General features: G+C 35.6%; 1 protein-coding gene across 6 annotated transcripts in view; it reads left to right on the plus strand.

The window, feature by feature from the left end:
• The window catches only part of LINGO2 (leucine rich repeat and Ig domain containing 2), a 1,273,527-nt gene that overhangs the window by 328,079 nt on the left and 919,566 nt on the right, over window positions 1-25,882 (plus strand). The window contains exon 3 of one of the 6 annotated variants that reach the window (XM_055140570.1): window positions 15,191-15,208. The exons of the other annotated variants lie outside the window; for them this stretch is intronic. The gene's annotated coding sequence lies outside the window, so the exon portion shown is untranslated. The remainder of the gene's footprint in view (window positions 1-15,190; window positions 15,209-25,882) is intronic. 6 annotated transcript variants of the gene reach the window in all.

The following is a 25,882-nucleotide window of genomic DNA, read 5'->3' on the forward strand; positions in this document are numbered from 1 at the left end:
GTGTTTCTGAGGAGCATTAGTTCCATACTTGCAGAAAGGGAGCATCTAGGGAGATATCCTGTATATCTTGGGGTACCTGCCATGCTGTGAATTGGACCTGGGTCCCTGAGGATGTAAGACATGTGACTTCTGATCCAAAAGTGTTTTCTGGCCCCAGAGAACTATATTTGACTATAAAGAAGAAAAGAAAAGGGGAACAGAATTAGACTGAAAATGGGAGTGTCAGTAGTTATTTAAAAACTAAGCTGAGGAAATTGTACCAAGTGCTTTAAGGTTTAACTTATAGCCTACATAGTTCACTCACTTAATATATGAACTTCATTTTAAAAAATTGACATGAATATTTTACCCATATAGCTCTTTTTACTCTGTACAAATAATTTATATGATAAGTATAATAATGTATGTAAAAAATAACTGTGTTTACTCTCAGGATATAGTCTTGACATATGATATTTGAAAAAAAGCCTTGTAATTCTTCACTAAATATGACTTAGAATTTTAAAAATCACAGAAGACAAAATTCCATTTTGAGATGACTGCTTAGAAGCAGGTTAAACAGTAGCATTTAAATGTGTTATATAGTAAGTGTGACATTGTCTATTTCAGTTCAATGATCCATATTGCACAATTTTAATTGTAGCTTCTGAAAATAATACTCAAAATCCACCTGGAGTATATAAACAATTTGGGTCAATAACTGTATATGGGAATATAAATTTTCATGGCCATTTGAAGTTCAAATTCAAGATTATTTTAAAAAGGATGAGAAGTGTTGCACATGGACCCATTTAAATTTAATTTAATTTAATTTTCTGGTCCTGACATGTAACTCATGGGAATTTATTCAAAGGAGAAAATCACTTCAAACAGTGCTATGTGCTTGGACAGACTCCATAGGGATGAGAAACACATGAATGGAAAAAAAGACATGATCACACCAGATAGATAAGAACTGACATATCTGCTCATGAGCCTCACATGGTGTGCAGATGAAATGACATGTCAGAAATTAAGCTCTGTCATTCCTGAAAAACTTTGACACATAAGGTTGAGTGAATAAAAAAAAGTCCTGGTCAAGTCAAAGCCTATTTCTTTGGATGTCATCTGTCTTAAACTTCAACTACCCTTCTTAAACTATGCTACATTATTATTGACAATAGCAGAAACCTTTACTTATCAACCTAGCAAAGCCTTTTTAATTTATCGAAGTCTGAAATTGTAGTCCTCAGAGGCCAGAAATGAATCAAAGTAACTGAACTCATGTATCAAATGTATCATGAATCCGATCATTTTCTACCATCCCTCCATGTCTACCTATGGAAGAATTATACTCCCTTATTCTATTGACATTCCGCTTTAACCATATAACTGGCTCTACTGGAAAACATATACTCTGATATTGCTACTCTGGGAAGAAGCTTTTAACATCACTATGGAAGCATGGCATTTGTTTTTACATCTTCCATGGTAACAGAAATGTCCAAAATAGTTTTCATGTTGTTTACTTTCACTTCATTCTTATTCTAGAATTATATGATAACACTGCTAACCAATATTCAATATGAAATGTGAAAAATATCTACATAAGCAGTTGAAAACATTTTCACCTCTACTACAATGTTATTTAACTATAGCAAAAACTGACTGCTATACTTCTTAATCACAGTATATAAAAATTGAAACCATTTTGAATGTAAGAATGTAAGACATAAGACATGTAAGACATGTCTTACATCCCAAAGATGGTAAGTGATGTTATTGGTCCAGTAAGGGGGCACACTATGAAAAGAACCTGGGAAAAGATCATGGTAGAAATTAAACCAAGGATGATTATTTGATGATTAGTAAGTATTCTATTTATGGGTATGCTTCTAAACTCCCTCTCTTTCCTCAGCTATAATGATATCTGATAAATCAATTGACCATTTCAAAGTGATTTCAACTATAACTAAATATTTTTATTTTTTCAAAAATAGAAATATTCAGAAATTATAATAAATTCAATATTCTGTAGATTATTAGCTCCAGAGCAGAGAGTTTATGGCAAAACCACACTCTATACTATTCTTACTTGGCCTCTAGTAACTCTGCCCAAGATTGATAATAATTGGCTGATACAAGTCAGAAATTTATCCCAGCATGGGGCTGGAGTGATGGTAATGCAAGACACTTGCCTTGCATGTGACTGAGCCGGGTTCAATGCACAGCATCCCTTGTAGTCCTCCAAGCACCATCAGTAGTAAGTCCTGAGAGCACAGCCAGGACTAACCCCTAAGCATAGTAAGATGTGACCAGAAAGCAACAACAACAAAATAAATTTATCTCGGCTGCTTACCAGTAAGGAAATCTTGAGTGGACAGGAAAAGTGGGGATACTGACTACTGATAAAGATAGATGGGATGTGTTACATCTTTCATGATGTCCTGAATCTTTACATTGTTTTTCACTACAGTGGGAACTGCCATGCCTTACCTGTACATATTAATCCTTAGGGATTTATTGAGATGAGAAAAGTAAAGTAAATGCATGGTGAGTTTTTGCCAACATCTTCTGATGGATAATAATGTTAGATTGGTGGTCCACAATTAGTCACAATTTCTAAGGTGTGTGTGTGTGTGTGTGTGTGTGTGTGTGAGAGAGAGAGAGAGAGAGAGAGAAACCATTCATTGAAACATTTTTAAATTTTTTCATTGCTCTAAAATTCACCTTCAAAATCTGATCTCTCTTACAAACTAGCGTTAAGAATCTAAAGGAGAGTATCTCTAACATAAATGAGAATCTATAAATTAATTTAGCAGGCAGAAGAATTTAAACACTCAGATTTCTTTTTTTTTTTAATTGAAGTAAAATAATTCAAGGAAATTTGCTAAGAGAAATGTGAAAGGTGAGAAAGAGAGGTACTTGTTTAAGAAAAATCTTGGGCTTTTCCAGAGGGTTTGAAAAGCGTCAAGCTTTGTTTTTTTCAGGTTAAAATTGATCAGTTCAACTAATTTCTCACCGATATTTTCTTATTTAAATTATTTACTCATACATACAAAACTAAAGAGTAAATATGAGAGGATTAATCTATTAAATCATTTCTCAGGCTATAACATTAAAATCAAATTTGATAAAAATATTGAATACTCAAATATATATATTAACTATTAAATTTTTAACAAGAATTAAATTCTGTGAAAGGTCAGTTAATTTTTAAATGTTACAATTAATTTTAAAATGACATCATTATCTCTTCACTCTCCCATATTGCTTTTAATTATTCTCCTTTGAATTGGAACTATTGGCTATAATTAATTTTTTGAAAATATCCATTGTGGGAAATAGAAAACATATAATGCATAACTGTTTTACATCAGATCTTTTCAAGGGGTAATTAATTTCCATAATACATAATAAGAAAATTTAATGAAAGGCAATTTTTAATTTATTTCCCTTAAAATCTCAAAGGAAATCTAAATGCTAAGAACTTATGTCATTGTATTGAGAGAGTATTCAGAGATTTTATTACCGGCAAAATGAATCTTTTATGCTGAAAACGTGTTCAGTAGTGTACTACAACAATGACTGTCTCCTAATCCCCTGTTCAGAGAGAGAGCACATCTAGAGATATCACACTACCAAATACATTTTTAATTCATTTCATAAATTTTCAAGTTTTTCTAACCATAAATGAGTATCCTGCATCTAAATAGTATATTTAAAAAGTATAAAGTGTTTATCCGAACTGTTTGATGAAAGGGATTAAAAATTCATCAATTTTTATGTACAGTAAACCCTCACCAGTTGTGATTTGTTCTTAAGAGAGTTTGTCAACTCTGATTCATGAATACCTATGTAGCATGATTTTCTCTGTACAATGAACAAATGATAGTGAAGAATGAACAACTAAATTGTGTTGAAATGTGTCTCCTTCTGCTTCTGCAAAGACTCTCTCACTAACTATAATTAACTCTTCATACCTTGAGTATTTATAATAAGCATGTTTCAGAGAAATCTGAACTACTACACATTCTGGAACTTTGGACTCACTCCTTAACATGTAAAGGACAGATGTTAAAACTGTAATGCCCGTAATGCCCACTTCATTTATTTCAATAACTCCATGTACTGGAAAGAAATTAATCTATTCCTAAATAGAACATTTTGTACTTGAGAAAATATATTAAGAAAATTCTTGAAGTATTAAATATTAAACAATTAGATATAAGAAGTCATGAAAAATTATTTCAGGATAGATATACCCTTAAATGTATAGTATTCTGTGATTTTATTTTTTTTGAACTTTTTTACTGAATCACTGTGAGATAGACCCTTACAAAGCTGTCCATGATTAGATTTCAGTCGTACATTATCCGAATACCATGCCCCCGCCAGTGTACACTTCCCAGAACCAGCGTCCTCAGGTTCCCTCCCATCACCCCCAACTCCCTGCCAGCATCTATGGCAGGCATGTAGGCATGTTTCTCTCTTCTTCTTCTTCTTCTTCTTCTTCTTCTTCTTCTTCTTCTTCTTCTTCTTCTTCTTCTTCTTCTTCTTCTTCTTCTTCTTCTTCTCTTCTTCTTCTTCTTCTTCTCTTCTTCTTCTTCTTTTTCTTCTTCTTCTTCTTCTTCTTCTTCTTCTTCTTCTTCTTCTTCTTCTTCTTCTTCTTCTTCTTCTTCTTCTTCTTCTTCTTCTTCTTCTCTTCTTCTTCTTCTTCTTCTTCTTCTTCTTCTTCTTCTTCTTCTTCTTCTTCTTCTTCTTCTTCTTCTTCTTCTTCTCTTCTTCTTCTTCTTCTTCTTCTTCTTCTTCTTCTTCTTCTTCTTCTTCTTCTTCTTCTTCTTCTTCTTCTTCTTCTTCTTCTTCTTCTCTTCTTCTTCTTCTTCTTCTTCTTCTTCTTCTTCTTCTTCTTCTTCTTCTTCTTCTTCTTCTCTTCTTCTTCTTCTTCTTCTTTCTTCTCCTTCTCCTTCTTCTTCTCCTTCTTCTCCTTCTTCTCCTTCTTCTCCTTCTTCTCCTTCTTCTCCTTCTCCTCCTCCTCCTCCTCCTCCTCCTCCTCCTCTTCCTTCTTCTTCTTCTTTCTTCTTCATCTTCTTCTTCTTCTTCTTCTTCTCCTTCTTCTTCTTCTTCTCCTTCTTCTCCTTCTTCTCCTTCTTCTCCTTCTCCTCCTCCTCCTCCTCCTCCTCCTCCTCCTCTTCCTTCTTCTTCTTCTTTCTTCTTCATCTTCTTCTTCTTCTTCTTCTTCTCTTCTTCTCCTTCTTCTCCTTCTTCTCCTTCTCTCCTTCTTCTCTCTCCTCCTCCTCCTCCTCCTCCTCCTCCTCTTCCTTCTTCTTCTTCTTTCTTCTTCATTCTTCTTCTTCTTCTTCTTCTTCTTCTTCTTCTTCTTCTTCTTCTTCTTCTTCTCCTTCTTCTTCTTCTTCTCCTTCTTCTCCCTTCTTCTCCTTCTTCTCCTTCTTCTCCTTCTCTCCTCCTCCTCCTCCTCCTCCTCCTCCTCCTCCTCCTCCTCCTCTTCCTTCTTCTTCTTCTTTCTTCTTCATCTTCTTCTTCTTCTTCTTCTTCTTCTTCTTCTTCTTCTTCTTCTTCTTTCTTCTTCTTTCTCTCACTCTCTGTCCTTTTGTGCATTGTGTTTTACAATATTGATACTTAAAGGTTATCAAGCATATCCCTTTACCTACTTTTAGCCTTCAGATCTTGTCCAACATGATCATTCCCAGCAATTATTAGTATACTGATTTTCCTTTTAAATATCACAAATACCTTGTAGTACTAAATATTTAAATTAAAATTTTTATTAATATAATATTTTATTTCACTGTGAAGTTTTCTATCATGCTATACTAAATTATATTTCCATTATGCTCTATATCATGGTGCATATTATGCTATATAATTATAGTATAAACTAGACTATATTTACATTATATATTTATACTAGACTATATTATATATTTATATATAATATATAATATTATGCCATATTATATATTATACATTTATACTAGACTATATAATATATATTTATACTAGACTAAATATACTAGACTATATTTATATTATATTATAACAAAACTTTTTCACTATACTATTATATAAACTTACTACCCCAAATTTAAAATGTTCTTTGTCAATACCTTAATATCACCATTGTTCTCTGACAGTTTTTTCTTGTTGTTGATTTTTTAAATTATTTTAAATTATAGGTGTTTATATTCATATAGCTACATATACATAAAATTGACTAACATTTTATCATAACTCAAATGAACTTGGTCATATAACTAACTCCATTTTTAAGAAGTGGACAGTGATACAAAAATATAACCCTATTTTTTTCCCCTTAAACTGTAGCCAGAAAGGAAAGCCATTATTTTACACCAGCGTTCTCCCATTATTCTATGTGTCTCTTTATAAAGAGACCATCAGCACACAAACAAAATCATATTAATATTAATAGGTTGAATAGAGTTAAGAATAGCAATGTTTGGGGCTTAAGCAGTAATACCGGGCCTTTGCCTTGCATGTGACAGGTGGGTTTGGACCCTGGCATCCTATCTGGTCCTGCAAACTAGTCAGGAATAACTCCTGAGCACAGACCTAGGACTAACCCTTGATTTTTGGTGGGTGTCACCCAAAAGCCTAATAAAAGAGTCAAAGAGAACAACAATAGCAGCACCATCATTGATGTTAAGACACTACTTAAGAGCCTACAATTTAGCAGGTGCACAGGTGTTTTCCTAAGCAGATAGGTTAATTCTCCCTCCTCATCCTCATCCTAATACTAAGACTACTATTCCTTCTCCTATATCACCACTAGTACCTTCTTTTAACTCCATACATTCTTTTTTCCCTCCATCTTTACTGTCTGTCCCCTTTGTTTTCTTTTTTCAATCTTTCCCTTCACTGGGTTACTCTTGATAGATTTTTGTCTCTCTCTGTCTGTCTCTCTCTGTCGCTATCTCTGTTTTTTTTCTCTCTCTCTGTGTCTCTCTCTCCATCTCTCTCTCCTCATACACAGAGATTTTTGACATATTTCACTATCACTTCCTATCTTTTCCTCCCTATTTTTCTTTTTCTGATCTTTTTATCTTTATCCTAATGCATATATGGCTGTGATTTGGGTGACAGGTAATGATCACGTGGACAGTAAGTCTTCTATGTCCAAGTACAGAATAAAAGATTGGAGATTTTTAAAACAGTGAGAAAAACATACCTATAGGAAGAGAAAAACTGGATAAATAATTTAAAATATTTTAAATACAACTTTTAATTTAATATAAAGTGTGTGAATGGCACCTTTATAGATAATGAGGATCAAATATTGCTTATATTTGTAGTTCATCCAAGGATTATTTTTTGAACTTTGAATGTTTGTGAAGAATTTACTGACTACTTTCTTATTTTACAGTGCAGCATATATTTTAATTTCTAAGATATTCATAGGATCTGGAGGAGCTGCAGTACAATAGCTTTAATCAGAATTTATCTCCGAGCTGTCATTAGTTGTCATAGTTCAGTTTCATACTAGTATTTATCATGTTCCCTTAAAAATACCAGCCATTACATCTCACTAGAAATATAGCAAAATATTAATTTCTGTCTTCTAAGTGACACATTTCAGAAAAAAAGAAACAACTCCAAAAACAGCCAGGAGTTAATAACAGACGCTTTGCTATAATTATTCCTTATCTCATGCCTGTATAACTCTATAGGCATAAATCAAATATCTTAACATCTATACAATCAATGTGAACAGGAATTTGGAATATCAGAATATCTTTAGGCCCATTGATAAATAAGAGGACCACAATACAGCTATAAACATTCCAATTAAGTTGGAGAATGGTGAATATTTTATGGCATATAATTTGTGAAACCAGCAGAAAATTGTGTAATAATTCCTTAACCCTTCTATTTCTCAATTAATCAGTATTCCTGCAATGGTGCAAAAGTTGCTTTCACTAAACAGTGATCTGAAGGAGGCCAGGGAATGTTGTAGAATGATAGAAGAAGTAGCCTATATAAAGAGCTGATTCCTTTTGACTCACCTTGAACTCTCCTGGTGAATGTTTGGGGCAGAGATCAGGTCTTGTAAAATCTCAAGCCTGGAGCACCAGCACAAACTGGTGAAAATGGACTTCGGAATTCCATCAGCTCCACATAGCAGCCATCAAGCTGCAAACAAGGTCTATAGATGTGATCTACAGAGCTTGTGGATTAATCCCCACCACCTGAGTTTTCCAGAAACATTGATTAGGGCTGACGTGAATTACTCTTCTAAGTAAAAGAGCAACATCTTCAGTCTTGACCCCTGTTCACATTTCTTAGATTCATCTGTACCCTGCAAAAATGAATTTCTGGAGAAGAATAGCAAACTAATAGTTTTATTTTTGAAATATAAGGAGAGGGAGGGAAACAGGCAGAGAGAGAGAGAGAGAGAGAGAGAGAGAGAGAGAGAGAGAGAGAGAGAGAGAGAGAGAGAGAGAATGTATAACATGTTAAGAAAGAATGTGGAGAAAGAATGTGAATTTCTGAGTGGAGAGAGCAGAGGTTACCCCATAGAAGAGAAGATGGGAATAATGCACCCTAAGTAGAAATGCACGTGATCTCAGAATGGAGATACTCATCCTCTTGCTTTTGTAGAATTGCTTGTACAGGTGGTACAGGCTGTTTTTTTTTTTTTTTTCAGAGTCCAAGCTTAGGGCTTTCTATACAAATCACAGCCTTTTGCTTAGGGTGTTGTAAAGGGCAAAGGACTTTAAACTTTTGCTGGTCTTCAATACTCTTGTTTTAAGGACCTTTTGCCAGTGCTGAAGCTTTTCCTCTCCTGCGGAGGCCCAGCCTTCTTTGAGCTGGTTCTGACCCCTATTTGTCTCATCAGGCCTCAGTTCCTGAGTCTCTACCTGGACCCAGCTTTACTGTTCCCCTCTTTTGGTATCTTTTCTGTCTCTGTGTTTACTGATTTTAGACCTTTTGCACAAATGGAATCATAAAATAGGCTTTTTTTTGGAGGGGGAGGTTGTTGTTGTTATTGTTTTTGGGTCACACCTGGTGTTGCACAGGGGTTACTCCTGGCTATGCAGTCAGGAATTACTCCTGGCTATGCTCAAGAGACTCCATATAGGGTGCTGGGAATCGAACCCAGGTTGGCAGCGTGCAAGAAAAACGCCCTACCTGCTGTGCTATCACTCCAGCCCAAAACAGGTTTTGTTTTGTTTTGCTTAGTTTTGTTTTGTTGTGAGTTTTTCAAATTTAGCCTAATTTCATGATTTGCCTGTGTTGTAGCCAGCCGATATGGACACTTGATTTTATTTTTGGTTTGGGCCATGCCTAATGGTGCCTGGAGGCTGCCTTGGTTAGGACATGGGTATGTCAGGACAGGCAGTACCAGGATCACAGCTTGGCCTCAACACACATTGCATGTGATCCAGCCTTTTGAGCTGTTTCTCCAGGTCATGCTCCAGGTTTTATCACAAAAATACCTTTGACTATGTATAGGCAAGGCTGGTGCGATAGCACAGTGGGTAGGTAGTTTGACTTGCACATGGCTGACCAGGTTCGATTTCTCCTTCCCTCTCGGTGAGCCCTGCAAGCTACCGAGAGTCTCTTGCCCGCATGGTAGAACCTGGCAAGCTACCCATAGTGTATTCTATATGCCAAAAACAGTAACAAGTCTCACAATGGAGACGTTACTGGTGCCCACTTGAGCAAATTGATGAGCAACGGGATGACAGTGACAGTGATACAGTGTGTAATTTCCTGAAAAACTTATTGCCAGGACTCCCTGGGAAGTGTCTGCCTCATATTTTGTTTTGTATCTTAATGAAAGTAATGTTTTACTTCCCCCTCACTTTATAATAGCATTTATTTTTTCTATCCTGGAAAATATGAGATCAACCATATTATTTTCTGAAGTTACATTAGTGAAATTTCTTCATATCTCTTCTTGCTTTCTGTTTGTGATTCACAGTCAATGGTGCTGAGGGTCACTCCAGGAAGTGCTCTGAGACCCATCTAGTGCCTGGGATTGAATCTGGGCTTTCTCTATCAAAGCATCTTCAAGCTATTTCCCTGGCCCTTTCTCACTCATTCTTTTTCATCTGGACTTTATTGATCTAATAAAAATACATTAAGAATTGAAATGAATTATACATTATTGTGCTCATGTTTCCCCCATACAAAGTTCGAGAACCCGTCCCTTCACCAGTGCCCATCCTCTACCACCAGTAAACCCAGCATCTCTCCCACCCTCTCCAGTCCCATCTCTCCCTCCCCACCCTACACTGCCACTATGGCAGGGTATTCCCTTTTGTTCTCTCTCTCTGATTAGGTGTTGTGGTTTGCAATAAAGGTGTTGAGTGGCCATTGTGTTCAGTCTCTAGTCTACATTCGGCACGCATCACCCTTCCCCCGCATGACTTCCGACCACATTTTACTTGGTGTTCCCTTCTCTAAGTCGCCCAGAATGAGAGACCAGCCTCCAAGCCATGGAGTCAACCTCCTGGTACTTATTTCTGCTATTCTTGGGTGTTAGTCTCCTAGTCTACAATTCTATATTCCACAGATGAGTGCAATCTTTCTATATCTGTCTCTCTCTTTCTGACTCATTTCACTTAGCATGATACTTTCCATGGTAATCCACTTATATGCAAATTTCATGACCTCATTTTTTCTAACAGCTGCATAGTATTCCATTGTATAGATGTACCAAAGTTTCTTCAACCAGTCATCTGTTCTAGGGCACTCAGGTTTTTTCCAGATTCTGGCTATTGTAAACATCTCACTCATTTTTTAATGGGTGTGTGGAGAATAATGAAAAAACCTTGTGGCAAAGTTTTTGGAACCAGGGATCAATCAGCTTGTTGGTTTTTATACACTTAAATTTCTGAACCTTACTTTTCTGGCATATAAAACTTATATTAGCATTATAAATATTATAGCACTGTTGTCCAATTGTTCATCAATTTGCTCAAGCGGGCACCGGTAATGTCTCCGTTGTGAGACAGTCTTGTTACTGTTTTTGACATATCAAATACACACGGTTAGCTTGCAAGGCTCTGCCGTGCAGGCGAATACTCTCGTAGCTTGCCGGGCTCTCCAAGAGGAATGTAAGACTCAAACTTGTGACTTGTGTTGGCCGTGTGCAAGGCAAATGCCCTACCCGCTGTGCTATCGCTCCAGTCCATAAATATTATAAAGGATAATGCTAATTTATAATACTAATATTTATTATATATAATGCTTATAAACATAAACATTATATTAAAACATTATATATTGTAAATGTTAGTATTACAAATATTAGTATTTATTTATTTATCTTGCTTATGAGAAATAGGTAGTACACAAGTTCAAAATATCTAATTTATTGCAGGTGTCATAATTTGTCTCTTACAAAGTAGGTGAAAGAGACAATCTTCACATACTCTTTCCTGTAGAAAAGACTTTCTAATTGTATTTTGTACCCAATACTAGGCGGGAATATAAAACATTTTCATTGTCCATGCTGGATTCCTAAACACTAGGAAACTAGAGAATTCTTTCTTGCAAGCAGTTGTATTGTATGCCACTGGAGATCCTAATAAGAATAAAGATCCAAGAGTAACTTGACAGTAGGAAATAATCTTGGATAATTTAGCCTCAGAATCCTTGAATAGAATAGAGGATTGAATAGAATGCCTTAATACCCCACAGCCATTTTTTCAATAGATAATGTAAATGAGGAAGAGTTTCTTTTCAAGTAGGAAGCTGTGCCTTTGGCTCTACTTGGAGGTGGTCTGAATAAAAGTATTAACTACAATGTAACGAGTCACTATTCTTTGCCATGAGCTTCACATTCATACAAATTTAATTTAACCTAATAAAAACTACAATTCTTATACTCATAATCTCTTTATAATGTCTCCTTTAGCCTTCCTTGGTGAGCCTATGTAAAATTGAAATATCTTGTCCTGGGAGGTAGCTCATTGGCGAAAATGCATACTTTGGATGTGTCATGCACTTTTGCATGTTATCATTCCAACAGGATGTCATTCCAACACCACATGATAACCTGTACATCACTAGGAGTGACCCCCCCCTTGCCATAGTCATTAAGTAGCCCCTGAAAAACACTGGGTGTTGCTCCCAAATAAATAAAACTTGATTGAAATTAAATTTTAATAAAATGAAATTAAAATATCGTAAATATGCACACCCACTTCACCCTGATAGTATTCTAATTTATAATCTCCATAATTGTGACTACTGCTTCATATATTACAGATTTTATATATTTATTAACTTACTATGATTTCCATAGCTACAGTGTATGTTTCCCAGGATAGGAATTTCTATTTTATTTACTGTATGCTCAGCATTTAGAATAATGCCTTGAATATTGTATATTCTCCACGCATGTTTGTAGAAATTTTTCATTACAATTTTTTTCTAAGAAAGCTAAAGTTTGAAGCTACAAATAATAACTAATTAGGCCTTACCTACATAATGTCATTAAACCCAGATTTGGGTGTTTGTCACTTGAACACAAATTTGAAGCAAGGGGTTTATGTATGTTCAGGTGCTAATGAGTTGGGAAGATTGTGAACTTCCTATCCTCAAAATTCCACTTTTTCTTCTGGTCATAAAAAGGGGTTTTCATAAAGAAAGAGAATACTGATGCTCATTATTTAAAGTGTCTATTAAAGGCTAGTGAGTACCAGGGTGATTAATAAATACAATCAAGGGCTAATCCCTGACAGCATACTTCATATGTGACTGCAAATAAAGATTTCAGATTAAAGTTTTTATACTTTGGAAAAAGATAGTGGGGGCATTCTGGATTCTCTCGACTATCTTCCATCAGATGGATCAGATGGATCTTCAAAGCTTCTAACTGATTTCAACCTTAATATCCAGTAAACCATTGCAAGACTGAGATTATTATTTCTAGAAAAGAATAAGTATTTGGGAGTGGAAGAGTTGCTTAAGGAAGCCATCTTCAAAACAGAAAAGTCAAAGAAAGCCTTTCTGGAAACAAAAAACAATTGCTAAAAGTGAAATATGAGAAATTATGCATTAGAGGGGGATATTGTGTACACTCAAGGAAATGTGTATGATCAAACTGAGAGGTGGAAATTTTCTGCCAGTGCTCTTGGATCATGGTGAGAAAAATGTATTTAATAAAAGTGTATAGCTGGAGCGATAGCACAGCAGGTAGGGCGTTTGCCTTGCAAGTGACCAACACGGGTTCGATTCCTCCACCCCTCTCAGAGAGCCCGGCAAGCTACCAAGAGTGTCTTGCTCACACGGCAGAGCCTGGCAAGCTACCCGTGGTGTATTCAATATGCCAAAAACAGAAACAACAAGTCTCACAATGGAGATATTACTGTGCCTGCTAGAACAAATTGATAAGCAAAGGGATGACAGTAATACAGTGCAAAGTATATAGATAGGGCCAAGTAATCTTTTTAGTGCCCTTTATACTTACATAAATATTAAACTAAACCTATATCTCTAATAAGATGTCTTGTTATAGATCGGTTGTATTGACTAACATATGTAGCTTGTAGATTTGAAAGTAAATATGATTCTAATTTTCTGGATTAAATACTTTTTGGTTTCAAAAATGATTCTTATTGCCCCCACATTGTATCACTTTTGAGCAAAGGCAACAGGGAAGCAGATTTGAGAAAGAACTCATGGAGAGTGTCTGAGATAGGAAAAGTTTATTGAGAGGAAAAACATAGACATTCTAAGGTAAAGCTTGATATTTTCAGTATATGTTAGCTATTTAAAGTCACTGAGGGACCGAAGTGATAAGTACAAAGTTAGGGTGCTTGCCTGACATGTGGCTGCCCTGGAGTTTGATTGCAGGTACTTCATATGGTTTTTGAGCATCAACAGGAATGATCCCTGAGCACAGATCCAGGATTAAGCCCCACAGAATGCTAGTTATGGCCCAGCCTCTTCTCCCTTCCCCCTTCTCCTGTCCTCCACTTATTAAAAATTTTAAAATACAACTTATAAATGAATATGTTGAATAGTGTCTTATAAAAGTAACTATCTATTTTTAAGAAAGGAAACAATGTTAAATGCCTTTATTTTATGTTTCCCATTTGCTTTAATGTCTTACCCAAACAAAGCAGATGGTTATACTCTCACATTAGGTTATGCATTTAATCTGCTGTGCTATACATTTATTTTGGAAATTTTGGAAATAACCACTATACATTTGTTAGAAAATGAGTGTAAAATAATAATTCATGTCTTATGCATTTAAAAAATAGTTTTTTACCTTGTAAATATCCTAGGATTATTTATGACTGATTCTGAATTTTTTTTGAATATTTGATCCTCAAAGACAATTATCTCCTAAAATTATCCAGGCTTAATCCTGGGTCTGTGCTCAGGGATCATTCCTATTGATGCTCCAAATTATCTCTGGCACTGTCTCCTCTCTTCTGAAAATTAATAGTTTCCTATAATATTTTTTCTCTTTATAGTTTGAATGATTTTTTAGGAAACTCTAGGATATTCACATTTATTTCTGACAACTTTACCAGAATCCTAGCCCCCTAGTTCTTCCTTCATACCCTATCGTTCATTAGGTTTATAGCGATTTATAACCTTTGATCTTTTTCATTCTGAACTCTTCCTTCTATGGCATTTTATTATGAAAGGAAAATATGATTGAAGCATTATGGGGGAAGGCTCCACTGTCTGTAATCAAAAATAATTGTGATCATGGAGACCAGCTTGACACTATACCCCTGAACATTTTCCATTTTTGTTCTGTAGTTACTTTGCTCTGTTTTGAGTAATGATTCTGTGTGAAGACAGGAGACAGGGAACTATGACATGTTATTAACCAAGAAGTCAAACTACATTTTCAGATGTTTAATTTTGTTCTTGGAAGACTGATTGTTCTATACACCTAGATGCATTGCTTTCTAATATTTTGTCTCTTGGGAAAGCATCTTTTCTATGTTCTAGCTCTTAATTTGCAAATAGAATAAACATGGTTTAGATAGAACAGAGGGATATATTCATGAAGCAAGCTCTTAGAGTTCAAAAATATCTTACACAGAGAACTATAGAAAGCACATTTTTGGCAAGTAACAGATATCTGGTCTTCAGAAAATGATGTATGTAATGACATATTTTCCCCAATGTTAGCATATAGTTTAATTAATTGCTGTTTTTTGTTTTGTTTATTAAAATTGCTGTGCATTAGCAGAGTGCATTCATTTAAAAGGTAAGCCTTTCTTTCCTAACTATATATGTTCTTATCAGGATTATAATAAGACAGTGATACAATGAGGACCAGAATAAGAAAAGTTTATTAATGTTTTTTATCAAATATAAATCAGAAATATTAAGTCTTTTATTGTCTGATTATCTACAGATACTGACTTCTAATCACATACCTGGATTTGATTCTCAAAAATGCTTGTTTGTCAGTTTATTAATTTCTCATTCACTTCACAACTTGATTATTTTTAATATGGTCCATTGCTTTTACTTACCTTTTACTAAATAAAGCCATAATCACTTAGGGTAACTATTTATTCACTCTTACTATCACTTATTATTTACTCAGCAAATATGATATTCAGCTTCTATAAACACAGTAATTGATATGAATATTAGCATAGTGAAAGATAGAAGATGTAAAGCAGACTGTGATAAGGACTGTGTAAGAAATCAACCTCTTAAAAAATATTCATCAGATAGAATAGATAAAATTATAGTGAAATCCTTGCCCTAGTAGGAGACTAACAAGTGAGAAAGGTAAAAAGGAAGTAAATATTGGAAGTATCAAAAGGAAATAGTAGTTATCCACAGGCTCCTCCTCAGTCGTTAAGATAGGCGTCTTCCGTTCATTTGGAAAAGATATTTATTTTGACTAACTTGTAGAGTCTGGAGTTTTAGGAAAATTGTGTTAAGTAATACTATCAAATTATTGTTGGTGTTTATATACTTTGTAGAATTAAAAAATAAGCAAGTTATACAAGGATAGGCAATAGTGAATATTTTGCATTCAATGTATTATCAATTTCCACTTAAGGCTTTTTCTTCATAAGAAATTACAGAAGAACCCCTCTACCATGGTGTAGAAATATTCTAGCAAAATTTTATAACATCTCATACCTCATGTGGCCACTTTATTATCGCCAAGCATGAACCCTGAGCATAGAGCCAGCAGTAAGTCCTGAACACATCAATCCCACCTCCATGGGGAGAAAAGGGTATTTTTGATATATAAACCAAAAATTGTTTGTTCCCTGAATCTAGTTCTCTTTCCAATTGCCTAAGTTCATATCTCCAAAAATACTAGTTCTCAGCTGGCCAAATTTGCCTTCTGCCAATTCTCATTAAAACCTCAGAAGGTAACTCTAAAGCTTACGCTAACCTTATATTTTGTAGGTCTCTTCTACAAAACTTCCATCCCTGCTCTGCTGTGCTTTAATAATTAAATATACATTTAATATATACATGCACGACAGAGCCTGGCAAGCTACCCAAAACTAGTAACAATGATGGTCCTCATTCCCCTGATCCTGAAAGAGCCCCCAGTATGCCTTCGGGCTACACCGGCACACAACAGGGACGAATGGAGACGTTACTGGCACCCGCTCGAGCAAATTGATGAACAATGGGAAGACAGTGATACAGTGATATATACACAATGTATAGTTATTGCTACCTGTCTGAATGCAAGGCTCCATCTCAGTGGAAAACCAGTAGGACTGTTCAGTTGTACAAGAAGGGAGACATCCACGACATCGGCAACTATTGCCCAATCTGCCTGCTGTCTATTGTCTACAAATTGTTCACTCATGTCATCCTGAATAGAATAGGCAGAACACTAGATGAAGGACAACCATGTGAGCAAACCGGGTTCTGAAGGGGATTCAGCACGATAGACCATATCCACACAGTGACCAAACTCATTGAAGTTTTGCGAGAGTTCAAGATGCCGCTCTGTCTAACATTCATCGACTTAAAGAAGGTCTTCGATTCTGTTGAGTCTGAGGCGGTCACTGAAGCCCTGGCCAAACAGGGCGTCCAAACTCAGTATATCAAAATCCTCCTTGAGCTGTATTGTGGATTCACCACCAGGATCTCACCATTCTACAAGGAAGTGATCATTGATGTAAAGAGAGGGCTGCGGCAGGGTGATACCATTTCACCAAAACTCTTCAGTGCCACCCTTGAGAACATCATTCGATGACTGGAATGGGAAGGAATGGGAGTGAAGATAGACGGTCGGCAATTACACCACCTCCGCTTCACTGATGACATCGTTCTCATAACACCAAACATTAGCCAAGCAGCACAAATGCTGACTGACTTCGACCATGAGTGTAGAAAGGTTGGATTGTAGCTGAATCTCAACAAGACGATGTTCATGAAAAACGAACTGGTCCCTGAAGCTCCATTTGCTCTCAATGGAACGAACATCTCCGGATGCAGCAACTATGTGTACCTGGATCGAGAAATCAACATGAGGAACAACTTGGTGCTAGAACTGCACAGGAGGAAGAGAGCACCCTGGAATGCCTTCAAGAGCGTCAAAGAGGTGGTTAAGAGAACGAAGAACCCCTGACTCTGGGCACATCTTTTCGATCCCACCATTCTTCCTGCAATAACATGTGCCTCGGAGACCTGGGCCCTACGCAAACAGGATGAGAATGCTATTAGGGTATCCAAAAGATGAATCGAAATAGCTATGCTAGGAATATCATGTTTCACTCAAGTCAGAGAAGGAATTTGGAGTTCTGACCTCTGTCGATGGTCAAAAATCAGGGATGCTGTCTCGTTTGCCAGGGCATCAAAAATCAGATGGGCCGGTCATGTAATGCGATTCAGAGACGACCGTTGGACTAGAGCTGTTACAGACTGGATTCCACAGGACGTCAGAAGACCTCGTGGCTGCCCACCAACTAGATGGTCAGATTTCTTCGTCAAATCCCTGAATGAACGATTTGAGGCTCTTTCTGTTCCTGGAGCAAGCAGATATCATTGGGCTGCACTGGCTCACGACAGGGACAAATGGAGACATTACTGGCACCCGCTCGAGCAAATCAAAGATCAATGGGACTACAAGTGATACAAGTGATATATGTGTGTATACATACATATCATTACTGAACATGCATTCATTTTGACCAGACTAGTTAAAGACAAACCAGTGTACAGGTCAGGCAGTTTCTTTCTAATTTGACCAGTAGGAGATAATGAGACACACATTCATCATTGCTGAAGAAAAACATTCTCCCAAATTGCAAAAAATGAAAGATTACTTTTCGGGATGTAGGGAAGATTATTATCTAAAAATAAAAACCTATAAGACCAGTTATTTAATAGAATGGGGAAAATGAAGTCAGTGTAGAAAGTAGGAGAAAACTAAATACTAAAAAATCTAATTAATCTTTTTAAAAGCCTTTGATCTGCTTAGACTAAATAGCTTTATTATTTCCTAGTGCTGTTTATTATTATGGCTGTTGGGAAACTTTTCAAAGCACTTAAAATAAACTTTATTAAAGTTAGGCTTGCAAACATTAATTTTAACACAGTTGAATTTGGAACTGCAATATGTTTTAAATATAAGGAAGTCAATATATTGTTTCCAAGTGGGTTTGCAACAATATTCAGGAATAGTGATTTGTCACTGAAAATCCACATTATTAGTTGCCATATGGCTTGAGATACAGTAAAGCAGCTAAGGCATTTACCTTGCATATGATCATATCTGATTCTATCCATGTCACTGTTATGGTCTCCCAAGTCCTAACAGGAAAGTCCTGAGCATAAAGCCAGGAGTAAGCTTGAACAAGGTGGCCCCAAAATAAACAAAGAAAATGGGTCCTAGAGATATGGTACAGTAATTACAATACTTGTCTTGCACTCTGTGTACTTGAATTTGATCTTGGGAATTTCGTATGATTTTCCAAGCACCACCCAAAGATAAATTTGAGCACAAAATCAAGAGAGATCCCTGAACACTGCTGAGTGTGACTAAAAAAAAAAAAGAATGAAAATTTACACAGTAATAGACAATCCAAACTTCTATTTAAATCATGTACATGTATGTGTTGAGTATTGTAGCACTGTACTGTAGCACTGTCGTCCTGTCCCGTTGTTCATCGATTTGCTTGAGTTGGCACCAGTAACATCTCCATTGTGAAACGTTTTGTTACTAATTTTGGCATATTGAATACGCCATGGGTACCTTGCCAGGCTCTGCTGTGTGGGTGAGATATTCTCGGTAGCTTGGCAGGCTCTCTGAGTGAACAGAGGAATCAAACCTGAGTTAGCTACGTACAAGGCAAACACACTACCCGCTGTGCTATCACTCCAGTCCATGTGTGTGTTGAGTATTATGAATAAAATATGATAGTTTTGAATGCATCTTAATTTCCTGCTTTGTTACGATTTGTTCTAGTTGTTAGAAATAATATAGAATAGAAGGTATAGTCTTTATTTCTAGGATTTATGCAAAAATTTCCCTAGACTTAGCTCTGTCTCTGATAGGAGGTCAACCATGTTTGTTTTAAGTTTTCTGTTGATGTAACTAATTAATTGTTCAATAACTTGTGTACTGTATACAATTCTGTCAAGATTTACAACATAATGAGTGAAAATGTATATATCAAGGAACATCACTGTATCACTGTCGTACCGTTGGTGATTGATTTGCAGGGGCAAGTAACGTCTCATTTGTCCCTATCACTTTCAAGGTCAGGGAAATGAGGCCCATTATTGTTACTTTTTTTGGCATATTAAATACAGCACATGTAGCTTGCCAGGCTATGCCGTGGGAGATTCTGCATTGCTCTCTTTCCGGGGTTTGTTTTATAGTCTCTGGATCTTAGCCTTTACTGTGATTACATGGCTGGAGGGGTATGATGGGGGCGTGTTTGTGGGTGTGACTTACAAGCTACTGGAAAACGGGGGATATGGGTGGAGGAGGCCAGTCCCAATCCGAGCAGGCTTGAAGATCTCAGCCACAGGTCCCACATACCTGGGTTCCTCTGCCAGTTTCTACATGTGTGAGGCTCATTGAGCATGTGGAGAGTGGCCTTGAGCATGGCTGTGGCTGTTTGTGTTCTGCTGCTAGGGGCTCTACTTGGGGCAGGGAGGGAAACTTGTCCTGCCCCTCTCTGAGGTGCCCCGGTGAAGACAGCATGGCGTGGGGGCAGAAGATTCTTAAACCTTCCTTGCTATATATACACATAATATGTGTATGCATGTGTATAACATACGTAACATACATTATATATAAACACATTATATATGTAAATATGTGTATAATGTTATAAGCCTCGTCACCATAAAGCAGATCTTAATTTAAAAATAACAATGTATGAATGCAGTAGACAAAAAGGGTGGAGGAAACAGTAAAACTATATAATCAGGTAGGTTATGAATTGGGTTTGGAAGATATTGAAAACATTCTTAAGGATGGCAATGCTCTTGTTATAGCAAAGTACACCCAAACTCCAGGAGGGTTGCCAAGATCAAAATAGAAGAGGTATGTTTTATTCTGAATGCACTGTAAAAGCTTGGGGCCTCTAATCTGTGACAAGTGACTTAAAGACTCAGACCACATTTATACCATAAAACTGTATTTCGGTGTCTCAGTTAAGAGCAGTCAAGATGAACCTCAACCTGTAGTAAAACAAAGTATTTTTCTTTTACCCCACATCCTGCTGATGTCAGATGAACAAGATATAACCATATGATCGAAATAATTTATTTTACAATAATGTTGGGGTATACTTTCCTATTATCAGGGAGTCAGCACAGATAGATAATTGTCCACAAATTTCAGAAACTATTTGGGAGTTGCAGACTTAGTTCAAAGTTACAAAGTCAGCACACATGGGTGCTCCTAAACATTACGTACAAACTTTTAAACCTATTCTCAGCCCAAGAACATATGGATGAGTTTTCTTATTATTTCTTACAATAACAGATTGATATATAACACTCTGATATCTGTCTTTCTCTTTTCTGTATTATATCCTATGGGTGAACCTTGTTTTCCCCATTTTTTTCCATGGGTCCTTGTTTTAATTATTTTCTTTCAGCTTTAGAAACCTTATAAAATAACACAGACTGTGTTAGCATCTCTAGGTAGAATACTTTATAAGGTTTTATATTTATGCTTCTATATTGCTAAAGAAATACTATTTCAATATATCATTTCTTCTCTGTTTAGATTTAGGCTTCTTTGCATGTCCTTTATTTTTTAAGCTACAGATTATTGACAAGATTGGCAAATTTACCCTTTAATTACTAGTAGATTTCACATAAAACCTGTGATCGATGAGAAGCATTCATAAGATTTTTCATGATATGTTCAGGAAGGTTTTAGAAATTGTAGTTAGACACTTGATTCTACGACTAATAACAGGTATGCAAAGGAGGATATCACATAATAGAAAATAAGGGACTCAGTATATTAAGGAATACTGTAAGGAGTGTAAAGGCAGTGATATATTGAGTTAAAAAACTCCCTGTTACAAGCTATAGTGTAAATTATAGTATATTATCACTGTTGAGAGGAAGATGTTAGGTTTTCAACATATTTTTGTTATAAATATAAAACATTGAGGTATCTAAGCTTATGGATGTAAAAGAAACTGTTCACAGTTAAATATTGACTTATCCAGGGCTGGTTACTATTCTTCAGTATTAAAAGATGGGCTATTTAACTAAACTATTAATAGAATATCTGATCTAGGTAACCCAATAGACATAAACCCAATAAACATAATTAAAATTAAAAGTAATGAACACCTTAATGAAAAAAATGAATCTAATAACAATGAAAAAAACCTAGTTCCACTGTTAGTAGGATATAGTGAAAGTTTGATTCAGTGCCTAGTCCTATTTAGATTAGGAATCTGTAGAAAGAGAAGAATGTGGAAGAATACTAAAAAGGAATGACTAGATCAATATTCCCACATAGAAACTAAGCTTTTTTTTTGTATTATGTGGTATGTGACTAAAAGTATTATTTTACCTCTGTCAGGAGTGTTATAAACCTGTGCCATTATCTTAAAAAAACTCCTATGATGTGAATATTTACATCATCCCAAATCATACTTCTATAGACAATATAAAATATTGCTGGGTTCTGCAGAGCAGATGAGATGAAACATCTGCCTGATTCAGAATTATGTAACTAATTAATTATTAAATTGGAACAGTTGTCTAAGTACCACATAATACTTTTTTATCTTTAAATTTTAATTAGATATAGTATTTGAACAAGTCCTATCAGATACTTGTATAGATTTAAAAAGACTGCCTGGATAAAGAAATATGTCATCTCCAATTATGCATTAAGTGCTGGAAAAATTTCTCTATGTTAATTATATCAAATAAACATGAATGGAAATGCTAATAATAATGGGTTTCCTTTTAACACATTGACAACTCCCACTGCATCTTTTTATTGATTTTGCCATTAAATTGAAAATAATTTCCTAGAAATCAAATTTAAATTAACTAAAAGGTTTTCACTTAACATAAATGAGTCAGATTTTCAAAATTTAACTTGGGGAAAGGGAGAAAGTTTATATATGGAATGAGATCATTTGAAAGAATATGCCATGAATTCTTCCTATATATAATCATTTAACATTGGATGCTCAAAATTTCCTTGACCATTCATTACCAATACTTGTAGAGTATAAGTGAGAGCTAGTATAAAATTAAGGTTTGCATTTAGAACATAGAACAGAATAAGTAGCAATAATTTTGGAAGATAGCCACATTCTATAATAAGAAAGTGCTGAAAGAAAGCAAACCATGAACCTAATTTACATTATTGATACTGTAACTTTATTTTCCCCCTTTAGATTATTCATCATGCTTTTCTATTCATCTCTATTTATAAATTGTTTGCATTTTACTTGTTCCTGCTCTTTGTGTTATTGTTTGAAATTCTAACACTTTACATCAATAGTCACTTGTCATTTCTTTTTAGGTTTTGTTTATGGTCATGGCAAACAGTTATAAATAGTCCAGGTTTAAATCTAATCTCTACTAAATACTACTGATAAATAAGCTCTCATGATCTCAATTCATCTGATATTTATCTTAAAAAATTATAAAATGGGCAAGAGAGATATCCAATGGATAAGGGTGCATGCTTCACATGCATGTAGCCCTTTTGAAATCCCAGCATCATATACAGCACTGCATGGGGAATGGCCCAGCAGGAATCTACTTTTGAAAAATCTGAACCCCTCCCCCCAACAATAATAAAAAGTTCTTAGCATCCAAATGGTTTATGAGGCTACAGGGAGCAAAGCCACGGATAATCTCTGAGCACAGCTGGGTAGCATCCAAAAACAAAAACAAAAACGAAACCAAGTTAGTTGATGAATTTGTTATTTTACAATCTTAATTTCCCTGTCTTTATAAATTCACTTTTTTTTCTGAGTAAGATAAAAATTTCCCAAGGTTAATTGAATATATAGTCAGTAGGTTATTGATTTGTAAATGAATATATCAAGCACAGATTCTTGTGATTGGATTAAGTTAAACATAGTCAGTTCTATGCTAATTGCTTTTCTCCCCATGGACTTGCAGGAAGCATTTGACTTTTATGTAGTTTTCACAGTCTTTTTAGTTATTAATTTATCATTGACATTCATTTATTGTTTATAGATACTTTCTCTTTAGAACAAAATATACCTTTTTCTATTACTGAAAGGTCCACTGTAAGGTGAGCTTTCTGGCTTTTTTACATTAGAGGTGTGCTGTGAGGCAGGGTATGTTATTCACATTGTGTTAACATTTTGTCATGCTGTGTGTACACATATGAATGTGTTTATAGATATAGAGAAACCTGATCATTCACTGAAATACACTGTAGGGAGGCATAGTATACTATTTAAATAGCATCTATAGATACTATTTGATACTATAAGTACTGTATATAGATACTACAGGTAACATTCAAATATTTTAATTGCTTTCCTATTCGAGAGGAGTTAAATCCTCTCACCTCTTGTATCATATTCACTTCATAGATTTTCTTGCCTGTAATCTTTTTGTCTCCCTACAGTGTATTTCAGTGAATGATCAGGTTTCTCTTCATAAAACTGAACTTTTCATATGAATCCTGTTATTCAGAGGCTTCTGTCACTCCCATTTGCTCTAATATAAACCCCACACTCCTTAGCAGGTGATTGTGAGTCATCCAGAACCTACCGCCAATCAACTTTTATAGCTGTATTCTAGAATAGTGTCCCCTGCCCGCTCGTCCAGTGCCACAGCTATATCACGCTACCCTCATTCCCAGAATGAACATTCCTGACTCCCTGCTCAGCCTTCTATCAGCCAGGAGGCAAGATTTTTCAAGCATTTGTTGGACTGTTACTCATCTTTCAAGGTTTAGTAAAGCCTCCCCTTCTCTCATCTATTCCAGGATAGATTTGTCATTCCCTCATGTGAGTTTGTAGCTCTATTTTTATTTCTCTCTTGCAATGGGAATTTATATCCTGGATTTCATGGAAGAGTTGTGATTTACAATACTCTATTTTGTTGTTAGACAGGGTTATACTAGATCTGGTTCTAAGGGTATATACTGACAATTATGGCACACAATATCTTGATATAACTGCTCTCCTACATGCTTATTTTTTCTGGAAAAAGAATATGTACAATGAAATCATTACTGATAGAAAAATTTTAAACTGTTCTGTTTTATACTCAGCATATGATCTCATGAATAATAAGCAGGGGTAAAATATCGATTTTTATAATCTCATTCTATTTGTCTGTCTCTCTTTTCTTCTTTCTTAGTCATGGACAGCCCTAATTCTATTCATATGCAGAGTATTCATATGCAGAGAGCTCAATCAGGAAGCTCTGAATAGAAAAGAATTGATAAAATTAAAGAAAAAGCCTATATAATTATTCTAGTGACAATGTCCCTGAGACCCCTTTTATAAAGAAGCTGCAGAAAGAGTCAGGAAAAGTCCTAACCTGTGTAATGCAAGTAAAGATGCCAGTGTTAATTATGGTTCCTAGCCTGTGGCAAAAGTTCCATGCAATTTCTTGAAGGCAGTTTCAAGCAAGCTTTCTCCATAGATTAAGCATCTCCATATGCTTCCTCTAGAATATTTCTGACTCACCAGTGTTCCAAGTATGGAACAAACTAATTCAGTCTCATTATTATTGGTGAAAGTATTTAATCAATCCATAGTTTGTCCTGGAATTAGATGAGAAATTAAGAAAAAGTACCTCTCCTACCCCATCAAAAGCTGTAAACCCACTTTCCTTCTGTTATTTTCCTCCCCTACTTTGTTCCTGTGTACTTATCTTTGTTTGTATCACGATACATGCAGAAGTAGAAGAGCAGTCATATCAAACTATTAATTTATCGAATACTGGTTTACAAATATTATGCTACATATGATGGTTTTATTCCTCCTCTAGTTTGTCATCCATGGTTTGGGAGGCACATGCAAGAGATTTCATGCAACATATACATTTCATTGGAGAACATGTGGAATCATTAGACAGAATAAGTAAACTTAACCTAACATAACATAGCTTCAGTTCCAGACTGCGGTATATAAATTACACAGTGCAGGTATATAAATTACACAGTATGACTATTTCCCCAATTCCAATGGAAGCATATAAATATTTCACTGTTAAATGGTTGTCTTCCTTTTTCTTCTTTCTTAAAGAATTGTATTTTTCAGGGTTGGAACGATAGCACAGCAGGTAGGGCATTTGCCTTGCACGTGGCCAACTCAGTTTGAATCCCAGCATCCCATAAGGTCCCCTGAGCACTGCCAGTAGTAACCATTACGCATCGCCAGGTGTGACCCCAAAAAGCAAAACAAAAAAATCCCTGTATTTTTCTCTTACTGTCTTTGATATGGGATCCCAT

This window comes from Sorex araneus, chromosome 1 (genome assembly GCF_027595985.1).
Source record: "Sorex araneus isolate mSorAra2 chromosome 1, mSorAra2.pri, whole genome shotgun sequence".
Classification (NCBI taxonomy): Eukaryota; Metazoa; Chordata; class Mammalia; order Eulipotyphla; family Soricidae; genus Sorex; species Sorex araneus.